The sequence below is a fragment of the Hipposideros armiger genome, unplaced genomic scaffold, assembly GCF_001890085.2.
Source record: "Hipposideros armiger isolate ML-2016 unplaced genomic scaffold, ASM189008v1 scaffold_836, whole genome shotgun sequence".
In the NCBI taxonomy this organism is placed as follows: Eukaryota; Metazoa; Chordata; class Mammalia; order Chiroptera; family Hipposideridae; genus Hipposideros; species Hipposideros armiger.
In genome coordinates, this window is record NW_017732186.1 from 308,284 (window position 1) to 324,480 (window position 16,197).

A 16,197-nucleotide genomic window follows, 5' to 3' on the forward strand; every position below is an offset into this window, starting at 1 on the left:
ATTTACACAATGTGTTTTCAAATGAATAACAAGCAATCATGAAACGAAGACTTTGCTTCAGATGAGTTTCCTTTCATTCTGCTAAATCCTTTTGCCCCACGTCTGGGTTCCCACAGGAAGCTATGCTATTCCTATAATAGCATCTGGCCCACAACAAGGAATCAATGGTGACACATTCACCCTCTGTTCTAGATTGAAAGCGCCTGCAGGGCAGTGATGATCTCCTCTCTCCTTCCCTTACATGGCCAAGGTTCTCAGTGAGAGTGTTGACCATTGGAGTATCTGTTGATTAATTTTTAATAAAGTAGAGAATTATGATGAGGCCACTGCCTCTGTGATATAAATTTTAGGAAAACAATTGACCAAATATTTAGAGACTACTGAAACATGAAAATATCCATAGCATGTAGCAAAAAGTAATGCTGGTAACAACATACAGTTTAGATTAGCTTATAAGACAAATAAATGTAATGCTTAAAGTAGATTATTGCATTATTAATTTCATACATGAAAACTAATGAAGTATAAAATAATCTTATGAACAGTTTACTTGTAAATTGATATTAATTTTACAAATTAAAACAATGGACAAAAAAGCATATGTAATACTGTTTTGTCCTTAACACAACTATCGACTTTAATGCAAAGGGGAGGGGGTATTAAAATTTAAGGACTGTCACTGACAGTTCAATCATATGTGAAAATTAGAGGAGTGACTGGCATATTACAAATGCCAAAAAAAACTCAATTGGCAAGTTCTTAAAAGACTAGGAAATAAAATTAAAATATAATAGAAGAAACAGTAATATTTATCATGAAAATATAAATGAATGTGCTAAGAGACATACTTATCTCCAATTAGATAGTGGTGGTGGTGGTGGTGTGTGTGGGGGGGGTGTGGGGCAGATAGAAAGCAGTAGACAATGCTTTAAGTATCCAAAGGAGGCAAAAGGTAAAAACAAAATCAGATGCTTTCAGCAGTATCTACTATTAATTGAGCATGGATGCTGAATCAGTCACTGGACTAGGCATTTTATGGTTATTTTATTTAAGTCACACAGTAACCTAAGGAGGTTGATATTGTTATTCCCCATTTAAGTTGAGCAGCCTTAGGTCACACTGTGGGTAAGAGCTAGTATTCAAAATCATGTCTAATGCCAGTGTTTTTCCTGCTCTGTAACACTAGGTAAAATGTCAGTGTGCAGCTTGACAGCCACATGTCTTTCTTTGAGCAAACCATAGAAAGACCCCCAATGATACAGTGGGAGCTCAAGGAATGTGAGCTTTTGTGCTGCATTTAGTCTGGATTGAATTTTTAGTAAATCAGTAATGAGTGCTAAGAAAATGTAAACACTGAAAAACCAGTATGTGGGGGGAAAACAGAAATAAATAACTTGGGAAATGCTTTGTAGATAACTGGAGAGCATGAGCACCGGCCCAAGGCAGCAGGCTTAGTGTGGTGTCATGCTTTGTCTCTGAACTAACACCAACATGCATTTGAATCCTAATTCTGACATTTACTAGTTCTGTGATCTCAGAGTTGTATTTAACCACCCTAATCTTCAGTTTCTTCCTCTGTTAAGAAGATATAATAACAGGGCCTCCCTCTAGAGTTGTGAAGATTACATGAGATGTCACACATAAAAGATGTTGCACACAGTAGAAATTCTGTGACATTTCATGGTCCAAAAAGAGATCAGTCCTTATGTAAAGTCCACATGTAGGTGGTACGCAATTAAAAACCTTGTTTGGTCATGGTGAGGATGTGTATTGAGGAGATTGATAAAAATTGTTGGAGATTAAACCATTTTCCTTCCAGAGAACACGTAGTTCGTGGGGAAATTCATTAAGTACTCATTCAAAAATATCTGTTGATTTTTTAAATTCCATTATTTCTTTGTGTTAGACACTGTTATAAATGTTTTATGTATATTATATATTAACCCAATCTTTATAAAAACTATATGAACCAGAGATAATCAATTATTCTCATCTTTTAAATGAGGAGATTAAAACACAGTGAGGCACTTTCCCAGGATCACACAGCTAGTGAGGAGCAGCACTGGAAACTGGATTCCAGCTCCAAGGTCCATATGTTTAATCACAATGTATCTCATCATCTTGAGATAGGTGATAGAGAAGCAAGGATGGACAGCATGAAATTATGTTCCAATGTGGGAATCAAACCAGAAGCCAAGGAAACAATACAACAGAATTCAATTTAAAGCAATAATAAGTACTATGAAAAATTATGTAGCCTAGAAGATGGGGATGTATTTTAGTTTGAGATAGAAATAATCTTCTTTCATTTGAGAAAGAGTACAAGAGCCATGTGCCTAAGGTGAAAATAGTTAGAAGTCTTGTATTTAAAATATATAAAGAACAATTACAACTCAATAATAGAAAGACAAATTACCCAATTAAATATGGGCAAAGTACTTGAATAGACATTTCTCCAAAGGTACACAAATGGCCAATAAACACATTAAAAGATGCTCAACAATTATTAGTCATTAGGAAAATGCCAATCAAAGCCACAATGAAATACCACTTTATACCCATGAGAGTGACTATAATAAAAAATACAGACAATAAAAAGTGTTGGTGAGGAGGTGAAGAAATTGGACCTTCATACAATGTTGATGGGAATGTTAAATGGTACAGCTGCATTGGAAAACAGACTGGCAGTTCCTCAAGTGATTAAACATGGGGTTACCATATAACCCAGCAATTCAACTCCCAAAAGAAATGAAAACATACACACACACACACACACACACACACACACAAAATAAACTGTACACAAGTGTTCATAACAGCATTATTCAAAATAGCCAATAAGTGGAAACAAACCAAATGACCATCAACTAATGAATGGATAAATAAAATATGGTGTATCTAATCAGTGGAATATTATTCAGCAATAAAAAGAAATCAAGTATTGACACATGATAAAACATGGATGAGACTTAAAAACACTATGTAAGTGAAAGAAGCCAGACACAAAAGATCACATTTAATATGTGATCCATTTATATGAAATTTCCACAATAGGCATATCTACAGAAATGTAAAGTAGATTAGTGGTTGCCGAGAGCCTGGGGCAGAAGGGGGATTGGAAGGTGATAGCTAAGGGGCATGAGAGTTTTTCTTGTGGGAAATGAAAATGTTCTAACACTGTAGTGATAGATGCATAACTCTGAATATACTAAACTGTATACTTTAAGTGGGTAAATTGTACACTATGTGAATTATATATTATTAAAGTTGTTTAAAAACAAACGGTTGGAGCCATTTTATTTTAAGTGTGATGGAATGCCTTTGGACAGCTTTGACCAGAGGGGTAAAAGCAGAAAAATCAGTTTCTAGGCCATGGCAGTCATCTGGGTATAAGAAGGTGGGCCTTGTCTGTAGAGGAGGTGGTAAATGTAAATAGAAGGCTAACAGTTAAAGTTCTAGCCCCAGTATAAAACAAGGAAAAATACAAAAGAAGAGATATTAAGAGCAGAAGTGTATCTGCTGCGTGCTATGATCTAAACTCATTTCTCTCAACACTGTGACACGTGTCCTCTGTGGAGAGAAGCCAACCTCTTCCCTTTCCCATCTTCCTACTCCTTCCTCCATATGGTACAGAAGGAAGGGTGCTCTCCACGTCCCCTCTACCCTTCTGAATTCTGTGCCTCTTTTAAGACAGCTCAATCCAAGAACATCCCTAGCGTTTCTGTTTTTCATAAGTCTCTGAGTTTCTATGCCATTATAAATTACAAATAACATTTAGGAGTGAGGTAGAACCTTTTGTTTTTAATAATATGATGTAACTGTATTATTTTTAAAAAAATAAACATGTTAGAGACACTTGCAGTTTAAAACCACTGTGCACAGAGTTGATACAGAATTTTGCTGCCTAATTTGAGAGAAAATTTTGAAGCTATCAACTCTGAATGGTCTTAACATCTCATCTTTACAAACATATTTCCTTCTGTCTGCATCCTTGTTCTGGTTTTAGCAGAAGAGGATGACTCCTTTCTAAGACAGGTTCTCCATTGGGCTCTATTACATTTGCTTCCTACTTCATTTAGTTTGTTTTTCTTCCATATCATCAAACTTTTCAGATGTCTTCCCTCTTGTGGTTCCTTCTCTTCCATATATATATATATATATAATTTCTCCTCCATATATTACTATCTCTGTTATTTAGTCAAACTTCTCAAGTTCCCACAGACTTTATTTTTTGCTTTACTTTCCCTACACAACTAATGGCCATCTGGCATCTACACCTAACACAACTGAATTTTCTCTGGCCAAGATCACGACCTATTTGGTATATCTAATAGTGCATTTTTAGTCTATCTTCTGAGCAATTAATACTATTTCTCAGTCTTCTGTAGAGAAATAGTCTATGTCTGTTTTCTCTGACTCCCCTGGCTTCCATCAGCCTTCTCTAAATTCCTTCTTTGTTGGCTCCCCTTTTTTAAATTTTTCCTTAGATTACTCAAAACGTTTATCTTTTTTTCCCACCCCTTTCTCTACCTTTCCATTAAATATGGTGTTCCTGGGGTGTCCTCATTTTGGTCCTTTTCTTACTTTATATATTCTCCTTGGAAACTACATCCAATGTCCATCTTTCCATCCCATATCTCACTCTTGAATTTCCGATCCATTGATCAACTGTATACTCAACATCACCACCCAGTTGTTTTGCATTCAATATGTATATATTTTTCTTCTAAATAACCACTTCCTTCTGAATCTCTTATCTTGGTTATCCATCCACCCTGTAGTCTGAGCCAGATGGTTGGTCATTTATGACTCTTGACCAGTTTTCAAATCTGTGTCTTGGGCTTGCCTCTTGCATAAAACAGTCCCATTCTGTTGTAAATATCAGTTTGCTTGTGTCACGTGCTACGGTGTGAGATCTTACAGTACTTATGTCTGTATCATCACTGCTTGGTACAGTTGTTCAAACATAATAGATCCTCAATAAGTTTATTGAATGAATAAATTCAAGAGTCATTAAATGCCTCTTTTATGAAATCTTCCCAGATGCTACCTCTAAGCAAAGGTGGTCATTCTGTTCTTTAGGTCATAACTCTATCTTTCAGAGGGAAAACAGAATTGACTAATGCCTGGTGAGACGCTCCAGTCCCATATAAGGCCTAGTGGCAGAGTGGAATTGCATATGGCTACAGTCTATCTTTCTTTGCACAGGCTACAGTGGTGCACAAGCCTCCCCTGTCACATGAACAATGACCTGAACAAGGTTGGGAGCTTCATCTAAATCACTGTCCTTTACTCTGGTTCATAAAATCCTTGAGGGCAGATGCAATGTCTTACACTCATTCTCTGGACTTTTGATCCCTTCTATGAACATAAATATTTCTTAATCAACTGATTGTACAGAACCTAAATAACCTCTTCACAATTTCCTAGAGCTGATAGCCACATTTTTTGCTTCACTTTCTTGGCAACTTTAGGACATATAAAATGGAAGTAACATCTTAAATCATATCCAGCTGGAATAAAATATTTTACTTTTTCCTGAACTTGATGTGATATCTACTAAGGAAGAGTTTTATTGTGATTAAAACTCTTCATTCTTATATTCTTTCTTTTAAGATATACTTGGTGGGGACTGGCCGAGTGGCTCAGTTGGTTAAGAGCTCGCTCAAGAGTTTGAGCTCTGAGCAATAGCGGTTCAATTGCCGGCCCAAGCTGAGCAGCTGCTGAGCTGCCAACAGGTGGCAGAATGGCTCAGCTTAAAAAAAATGAAGAAATTCTTGGTGCACTTCTCAATATGTTTAAAGTTTCTGTGAGATACTGAGAAGAATAAAATGATTTTAAATACAGTTTCTCTTCTAAAGGATTGTCAAATCTCATTAACTTGACTCTATTTACTTAGTGTTATATTTTCAACATGGTATTTACAAAAGATTAAAAATGCCTTCAGGTTAATCTATAATAATTTAAGAAAACTATGTGAGTACTATAATATTTGGTTGTCAGAAAAGTCATGACACATTTTTGCAATGAAAAACATAGAAAAAATACATGATGACTTTTCCAACAACCCAATAGTAACTGACTAATTGGGATCTAGAATACAAAAATAAATACTACAATGTGTCTAAATATTTTGTAACCTGTGTTTCCAAACATGATTTTAAGCAAAGTGAAACTTGAATAAGCCCACAGAAGCTGAATGTGTAGTGGTTCATGCACATTGCCCAAGGCCATGGTGCTGAGGCGCAGTGAGTGCTCTGCCACTCCAGCCACTGAGTCTCCCATAGGTTGAAGTGCCTCTTCATGGTACAGTCTTCTCATTTATAAAAAGGGATGATAGCAGCCCTTACCTTATAGGCTGTTGCTCTGGTTGTGGTAGTTGTGAGAATTAAAAGAATTCATTGATGTAAAGTACTTAGAAGAGTGGTTGGACCTATGTCAATGCTATATTATTATTATAATAAAAAAATAATATTTTCTGCTTCACACCAAAATACTCAGAGGAAGAATTCAATTACCAAATGTTTCTAAGTATTTATGTTTATGTCCACAGAGCTAAGATTTTTGGCTATTCAGTCAAATGTTTAGCTTTTGATCTGATGGAGCTAAAGCTCATGCAGTTCTTAGAATGACTACTTCTGATATCAAGGTTAATTTGCATGCTAAGTACGTCTTCCAGAGGTATAATGAAGTCTTATGTTGTCTCTGAATTATTTTTCAAATTCATGGGATATTTTAATCATTAAAAGTTCATAGAGCTTTAGAATTTGGGAAATGAAAGAGACCCCAGGGGTCACCTGCTGTAAACCTTATCATGACAGATGTTATCTATAAGGAAAATAAAGTGATTTGTCAAGTTACTTCATCAGGATTATTCAATTACTTAATGATATTTAATTATGACTAGAACCCAGGGTACTTGGGACCCAGTATCATTTGACACTATGTTGCTGACAGTATTTTTTTCCTTATATTTTGCATGCATAAACCATAGAGCATATGGAGAGATTAAGAGCATGGGTTTGGGAAGAGTTAGATTTGTGCTCAAGCCTCTATCCTGCTGGTGACCTAAGGAAAAGCATCTTAATGTCTCTGTTGCTTCCTCTAGAAAAAAAAAATGTATCAATGGAAACACTATGAGTATTAAATTATGTAATACACAGCAATAACACAGTGCCTGGCACAGTATAAGCGCTTGGTAAATGTCAAAGATTATTATTGCCATGTATAATATCATTGCTATGAAAAGAATTCATATGCACAATGTTTGTACCGGAAGTTACTTTTTTTATTTTCCAAATCCTAAGAACTAGTTCTTGGGTCAAAGACTTCAGAGGGTGTGTGTGTGTGTGTGTGTGTGTGTGTGTGTGTGTGTGTGTGTGAGAGAGAGAGAGAGAGAGAGAGAGAGAGAGGGAGGGGGAGAGAGATGGGAGGTATGTGTATGTTTCCATTATTTGACAAATCTAAGAGTCCTGAAATCCTAAGACTTCTTTAAATTTATCTCAGCTTATTTATAGCCTACATACGAACTGCCAAACCTGACCCTTGGGATCCCCTGGTTGATAAGGTTGATTACGGAAGAAACATTTCTTAGGAAGTAAGTGAATCAGGTATAGAACGTAACCAAGCTTCAAATGCTTGTGGTAGCAAAGGGCCACGAGAAGATACATACCAAAGGAAAACCTGGTCAGTACATAAATTCATATGGAAAACACTTGGAAATTTGACCTTTAAGCCAAAAGCCTGTATCAAAACATACAAACTCTTCTACAATCTGAAATCTATGGCCAAAAGCTTATTCAATTGAGTGTAAGCATTTCAGAAAAATCACACCAGTAGAATATTCTATTAGTTCAAAAAGTCTAGGTGAAATGCATCTAATGTACCTGTGAAAAACAGTGTAAGCAATCTTTGGAAGGGTTTTATATTTGTTTGTTTTGTTTAGACTTAGAACATGACTTTCAGGAGTAAAGTAATATAATTTTAATCCCTAGGGGAAAAAAAATCCTGAATTCATCACAGAAACTAGGATAATCCCTCATGAAGTCAGAAGCAAAAAAAAAGAAAAAAGAAAAAAAGTAAGGGAAAAAATAACTTCCTCTACCATTAAAAATAACCACAACAGCAACCCCAATCTCCATTCTTTCATTTCCTCAGGTCTGACATTCTGCAGATGACCGCCCTTATTTGTCCCTACATGTTTTCCAAAATATAAAAGTGAAATAGAGTCCCAAGGGCACTGTACTTGAAAGGTTATGAGAGTTAGAGAATTTTAACCATGCCTGCCAAATCAGCAGATGGCTTGTGATTATAATTATATGCATCAATAAAACGAATAATCTTTACAAAATTTGAATTTCTACTAAAGTAAGGGATTTAGTAAGCAGATGCAACAGAATGCATTTTCTTTAACCCTTTTGGTAGACACTGGTATCTTTCATACACAAACACACACAAAAAGACCAAAGGCTTTGTACATAATAGGTTGTATACCCTAATTTCTCCCCCCTTCCTACAGTAGTCATATTGTAGGAATCAGCCTCAATCTTTTCTTGATTTCAATTTCTTCTTGAGCATATTTCATCCTCACACCATTTTCACCCTTCAGGATAGAATTGTGAAGACTAATTCCATACCATTGTTTGATATTTGAAAGAAGAAAATTTTAGAAAGGTAAATACCTTCATTTTAATTCATATCAAATATACTGTAGAAACAAAAGAGCAAATAATGAGTGCATCTTTCTAGTTGATGGTATTCTTTTACAAATTAGGTTTTCAATAACAAAATTTTTTAGTTTTTGTTTTCTTATTCTCTTTAATCTACATCCCCAAAATGAAAATACTGTTTATTCTATCTAAATAATTAACCATTTCATTTTGATCTGGTTTTGCATACCATGGGAAGTAAAGATAACTAAATTTTATCTCATGACAAACATGAATTTACTCATATAGAAATTGGATACATATGTGACATATCTGAAAAAAAATAGGATGATGCGAGGTTTACACACTAACATTTAGCTATGTTTCTTTCATGAGGAAAAATGCAACATCTAGAAAATTAAATTAAACTAACTATGGTACTTTTAAATTTTGCAAAAGGTGGAGAAAATGTACCACAAAAATCTGCATACTTTTTTTTAATGAAATCATAATGTAAATGTTTTTCATGGAATTACTAAATGTAACTCTTCATTACAATAGTATATCAATTAATATATATTTTATTCCAACAAACCAACAAATATAATATTTAGAAATATTTGAAGAACATGTATTTTGTGCAGATATCTCTGGCATCTTCATATTTACATTGTATAAATCAAATAAATTAAAATGTTCTAATCTAAAAATCTAGTATACTGTTGTAGTTAATACTACTTAATAGTATAAGTTACTAATAATACTTTGGAGGCATTGGCATTTTTATGGGCCAGTGAAATTTACCTGTAGATATAAGAAATACAAGATCAGGAATTCTTCTTAGCAACAAAATTATTGCAAAGTTGCAACTTAAATGTATAGGTCAAAGCATATCAGAACAAAATTCCTGTGATCAAAATCTGAAGAGTTAAGAAAGTAAGAAATTCTTGCCCAAAAGGTTATAAATTTGATGTAACATTTGACAAAACAATATTCAAATACTTGTAAAGAAATTTGGGTATCTCTTAGAATTCACTGGAATGAAATTGTAAAATATTCAGCAATAAACTAGGTTCAAGTTTCTTTACATAAATGATAAGATGAAATACTTTCCTTGAAGAGGGAATTTTTTTTCCAAATCTAAAGTATCAAATAAGAGAAATAATCTTAGCCAAACTGTGAAATAAATCCCAAATGGGCAAAATTAAGATATTAATTTTTTTTAAAAGAATGAGGAGTAAACTTAATAATCTTAGTAGATAAAGACTTTTGCTGTAATTAAATACTTAAATTATAGATAAACCACTTTGAAAGTAAATGAAACTAAGTATTTTTTCTTATAGAAAGTTTAAGTTGAAATGTCATGAAACTATGCATGATAGGCCAATTGGATCATATATACTTAATATACATTTAGTATTTTTAACTTGTTACCTCAAAATGATCACTCAGCCATGTAAAATGGAATTTTCGCAGTCCTTCAAGAAATCTCACAAAATTTAGGGCTCTGAAAGTAAAAACATGAGAAAGAGTTCTGTACTGGTGGCAGAAAATATGTAGGGAGTATACAACATGGTATTGGTCACTTACTGTCCCAAACTCCAAGTGAAAGTTAAAAAACACTTTGAACACCTACGATACACCAGGGGCTTTAGGCACATTATCTTATTTAATTTTCACCTAAGTCATGAGGGAATACTTATCTATCCTGGTCCCCCTCTAACAGACCAGAAAGCCAAGGCCCAGAATAGTTAAATAACTTATCCAGGACCACAGATTTAGTAAATGGAAGAACCAGGTTTCAAACATGAACTTGAGAAAGGAGTGTCGTAGATTCTCTTGTCACTGTATGTCACTCATATGGCACTTATAATGACTGCCTTATTATCTAGGAAATGTTTTATAGTGCTTAGATCACGATCTTTATAGGTAGGAATGAGGACCCTAAGAGTACCCATAGCACCTAATGATATTCTTTGAAGCAAGTCGTTTGAATAATATTTATTTGTCAAATAAGTGAATCTTAATAAAACTTCAGTATTACAAAGTTTCCCTTTGTCAACAAAAATTTTGTTTCTCAAATTCCTTTAAAGAAGAAAGTTATACATCTGATAAAACCATTTTCTTAGTGTATTTTCATAGGTAAAATTTTAAAATCTCTCAAATCAAGACCATTATTAGTGGACTCAAGTTCACATAAACCAAAAGTAATGATCTGTGCCCTTTTATCTTAATTACAACAGCCCTATTTTGTTTTCAACACTGACAATTCTATTTCTGTGAAAATAATTCCACTCACTTTTATCAGTCTACCAGATTTCAGTCAAGTTTGCTCACCCTTTGCTGTACTGGTGAGGACAGGGGTAAAATATTTATAGCCATCCAAAAGAATTGTGTGTTTTCTGAACAATTCACTCCTGTATTAACATGATGAACATTAGTAACTACAGAAAAATAAATTATAATACATGAGATTCAAACTTAAAATTTTCAGTATCGAAAGATAATCTAATATATCTGTAATGCCTGAAAGAGTGACTAGTTGTATAACTCTGCCTTAAACTAAAATTGTTAGGTAGCAAGTGTAGCCATTTCAGAGAGTTTTTTTCCCCATGATTTCTACAACATTAAAGACATGATGATGAGATTATATATGAGAAAAATCTGAATTTAGTTAAATCAAAGTATATCTTCCTTATATATGTTTTACTTTAAATTAACAAGACAAAATTATACCACTTTCTTCACAAAATCTATTTCCTTCAAATTCTGGTTACTATAAAATAATAGAGTTTGTAATATATAATATATGTTATATACTATACACATACAGACTTAAACAAACTATATAAATAAAATGAATGTTGGGAAGGCACTTAGAAGAAGAAAAGTGCTTTAAGACTAAAAAAACAAAAACAAAAGAATATGTGACCTCTGATCACCCAAGTCATATTATGAACTTCTATTATGAATTTCTCATAAACACTAATATAAGCCATTTATTTTGTAGTATATTTCTATATTCTCACATAAATAAAAATGCTTCAGTGCAAGTAATGTGAGTTAACAGCTGATTTCTATATAATATGGAGAGTTTTAATTAGTGAACTGATGATTATGACATGCCATTCTAATATTAAATGATAGTATCTTTAAAAATTGTATCCTGACAGTGATATTATGAATCCATCTATTTTAAAACACCACACTTATGTTCACAATACTTTCTAAATGTTTTCAATGAGATTGTCAGAGTTTATTAAACCGTTGACAATCCATTTAGCTGACAGTTCTCAAAATAAAGTATTTAATTTACCTGAATGTCTTGTAACAATATCATCCCCTCTTGAACTAAGCATCCTCTGAGTACACAAGTTTAAGGCAGAAAGACATTTCAACAAGGCAAATAAGACTTTCTGGCAACTTCCTGTTGCCATATTTCTCTAAAAGGATCCTGCAACCTTATACTTCAATACTGCAAATACATTTTTCCAGGGACACAGTAAGCCAATGCTGCTCAGTGTCTGATAGCTTTGATTTTTTTCCCCCAAGTACAGCAAGCAAATAACCACTAATCCTATTCAATATTACAGATTTGCAACAATGATTTTATTTGCAGATTCAAGAGACATGAAATACATGAAGAAAAGAGGAGCCTTTATTTTCTTGTTTTGTGGTGTTGAATTGGTTGACTTTTAAGATACTGATCAAAGAAATGATTATCCCATATATGACATTAAATATATATTAGCAGATGGGACAATTTTATATTGAAGAATGACGTTCATGTCCCAGGTTTCCATTTTTTTTTAAAAAAAGCAGTAGGACTGACTGAAATCAAAGTTGCCGCATGCATTTGAAAGTTTTTCAAACCTGAACACAAACGTGAATGGTAGTCATTTGCGAAAGCATCATTTCTCCAATAAATAGCCTACCTCTCAAATTCAAGTTCACTTGCATTTTGGAGTACACTTTACTTTTGAAATGTAAAAACTTTTATGAAACAACAAAACAAAACAACAATAACAACATAAGAGCATTGATCACTGAAGCAATATTTCCAGAAGTGGTAGCAAAATCCCTTCATTCTGACCTACTTGTCGAGAAATGGACTTTCAGCCCCACGGTTAGGCTACGATTTGTTCTACTTTCTCCCTAGGGCTTAATTGCCAGACTGACTTACCGGTGCCTCCTAGCCTTTGTTCTCCCTCTCACGCTGACATCAGGGAAGCAGTGATGTAGAATAAAGCAGGGGTGGGCTAGGTTAGTCCAGTGTTTGTGTCGTTGTGTGGTGTGCAGGGACACTCTGTGATACTCTAGTGAGCTGCTAAGGTTTTTTTGTAGGCTTTGTGTCATTTACTTAACGACCAATCTCATTAGCTGCCAGGGTACAATGGGCTGATGCATTTTCTATGTACATACTCTACACAGTGACCCTCAAGGTTGCCGAAGGTCTATTTAATCAGTCAAATGCTGAATATATTTGCAGTAAATCACTAAAAAAAGAAAGGAGAAAGAAAGAAAGAAAGAAAGAAAGAAAGAAAGAAAGAAAGAAAGANAGAGAGAGAGAGAGAGAGAGAGAGAGAAAGAAAGAAAAGGGAAGGGAAGAGAAGAGAAGAGAAAAGAAAAAAAAAAAGACTACCGAGGAATCTTGCAGGCTTACTATTTCCGGGTGGTTATTCGCAGGTAATAAAATGCACGCATATTTAGCCAAAACAAGGGTAAAGCAGGCACAGATGAATTTTCCACTTTGCACTGGTGACCTTAATTTTGCGAAACTTTCAGAATCAAAGGTATTTTTTCTTCACAAGGAACCCAGATTTGAAATTTAATTTCTGCCTTAGTTTAATCATATTAGCAAAACAAAAAAAGAACTGATTTCTTTCGCAGTTTCTCCTGACTCCAAAGTCACCCCTACCTCAATCCTACCCCCCTGCCCGAGCAGCCTCAGAACTGGCAGAGTTGCGTGTATGCCCTCTTTCAGTTACAAGGTAAAAACCCTTTTAACTCCTATGAAAACTGAAATGCTGAGAGCACTATGAATGACGACAGCTGTCCATAAGTATCAGGGAGAGTTCTATTGTCCAGCTTCTCCCTGGATAAAATGAATACTTTCCAGCAGAGGCTGTTCAGCTTGGCTAAAGAGTATGGGGAGAAGGGGAGGAGGTCACTGGAGATTTCACACACTAATTTAATCTGGGAAAAGGACAGGCTCTGCATCTCCCTTGAACAGACTGGCAGCAATCTGGGCCCCCACAGAACTATCTCCTTTTGCCTGTGCTCTATTTATTCCTTATCTCTGTTTACCAACCGCTAGGTCTCTTTCATTCACACCATGAGGCCGTTTTCCTACTATCAGTCAGCAGCTGACACTGTGGAAGAGCCTCAAAGGCAAAAAAAAAAAAAAAGATCAAAACTAAACCAAAGCTGTATAAACAATGCAACAGTACAAGTAAATGCATAAACCCTGATTCTTAACCCAACCCACAGGGTGCAAACACAACCTTTATAGTAAATCCAACAAACCCACCACAGTGAGCTATGGGCCACAGAGAAAGAAAAGTCAAAACCATTCATGAAATCACCATCCAAAAAAAATTGCTAAAATGTATCCTGGCTGCTGAAACAGCCTTGCTTTCAGAGATGTTCTTATCTCTATCATGGATCAATTAACTGGCAAGCAGGAAACATTTACCTTGCCCAAAAAGGTGACCTATGCATTTCGAAGGAAAAGCTCACTCTCATTAAAACGTTAACAGATAAAAAAATCTACCAATATGACTATAAGTTAAAGAGAATTTAACATTAACTTTTCCCATACATCATAACGTTGATTAAATGTATACAGTCCAAAAAACTGGGCATCAAAACTCCATTATTTTTATATAAAGATACTAAAAAGTCCTGTGCAACCAGCCAATTAAATCTTTTTTCCACGCTTTGTCAAAGTAGTTAACGTAGCAGAGGAGTTGGGAAAAGACTGCATACAACTTTTTATCTTTTGAAGTATTCTGTAAGGTGTGAATGAAAACAGAGACTGGAGCACCTAGTTTAAAGTGTAGAAAGAGGAGAAAACAAAACAAGTGTTATTTTTGAATCTTGAAACTTTTAAGTAAGTATGAATTTTGAATCTAAAATATTCTTTACTTATATTAATTTGAGTACTAATTTTGAATATTTCACCAAATGGGAGGATGCTACTTAATATAAGTAGTTCATTGATGTGATTCAGAATATATGCATATATCAGAGTATAGATGTTTATATTATAAGCATAAATACACACACTGCTATCCATATACAAAATGAGAAAGTGCATAATTTCTAGTGCCTACTTTCCCCTAGTTTAAAAACTGACTTACTTTAAATTTTGCTGAGTTTTTTAACTATTGAAATGATTGAAAATGATTGGTTATTGTCACAAAAATCAACACCGTATTGACTCAATCACTAAGACCTTCACTAAAAAGGAAGGACAAAATGTAGCTCATTATCCAAGATGATCAATTGGACCAGATTTCAGTTTGTGTTTTCACCTATATGCATTATGAGCAATGAAGTCTTTACTACTTGGATCCTTTTTTTCCAAATGAATTAATGAATTAAATTTATCCTTTCACCAGCTGCTACGCAGCAGATGGAACCATTTCTGAAGCCTTGTTGAATTCAATCCATAAAACTCATTTCCTAGGATTAGCAGTCCAAAGTTTCTTTTAATGTTTATATACCGCTTGGGATTTTGAATTTCATGATGTTAAACTTTCAATTTAACTATTCTTTTTGCATTTCATATCAAACAATTATGATCTTTTGGATTTCTATAGCAGACATGGCATGCCACATAAGGACAAGAACTAATTTCAAGAACAATAAAGTCATGCAAGTTACATTTTTTGATGTTTGTTCACATTGGCCTACTACCATGGAAACTATTTGCACTGTGCTTGTATATTGTCAACCTAAATAATTCCATATTTAATAGCTTGTGATTTTTGTTTATTTGCTCATAAATACTTTAAAGCTGCAAACAGGAACATTCATTAATATTATGGAAGTTTAAAGTTTTGCAATTTAGTTATAAGAGCAAGGTTGTTACATATCTGCAAAAGTTAATTTCTCTAATAAGAATTTTGTCCTGATCTTTAAAAATGGCAATAAAGCCAATTACACAGATTATATAGATAAGCATTTTATAACAGTTAACATTTAAAAGAGCCTACTACCATGGACAGCTCCAAACATATCTATTCTTTTTTTTTTTATACTTAATTTGCACTTACAAATGTCTAATTTAGGAAGAACCAGGAAACTTTAAATCCTACTGGTTGATGTTATAACAGAATAGTAATGGCTACTCTTCAAAAAAAAGTGGGGGGCCCTCCTTTAAACATAACTAAATGAGAATCTCATGAAAGTTCTAATGTACTTTGAAACGTTTTAAATGCAACTACCTTATGCTCTCCAAGGTACAGTATATCCAAATTTAAAGTATAAAAGCTTTTAACCTAAAATGATCCTGTTTCTATAACATAAACACAACTAAAAAAGC

The 16,197-nt window shown here is 34.1% G+C and overlaps 1 protein-coding gene across 7 annotated transcripts in view; it reads right to left on the bottom strand.

Moving 5' to 3' along the window:
* The window catches only part of ST18 (ST18 C2H2C-type zinc finger transcription factor), a 348,100-nt gene that overhangs the window by 121,303 nt on the left and 210,600 nt on the right, over positions 1-16,197 (bottom strand). For 4 of the 7 annotated variants that reach the window (XM_019629297.1, XM_019629298.1, XM_019629295.1 and 1 more), the window contains one exon: positions 10,083-10,155. The gene's annotated coding sequence lies outside the window, so the exon portion shown is untranslated. Of the gene's footprint in view, positions 1-9,452; positions 9,473-10,082; positions 10,156-12,583; positions 12,597-12,831; positions 12,942-16,197 lie in introns of those variants that run through there. The other 3 variants (XM_019629296.1, XM_019629300.1, XM_019629301.1) reach the window with 3 other exon arrangements.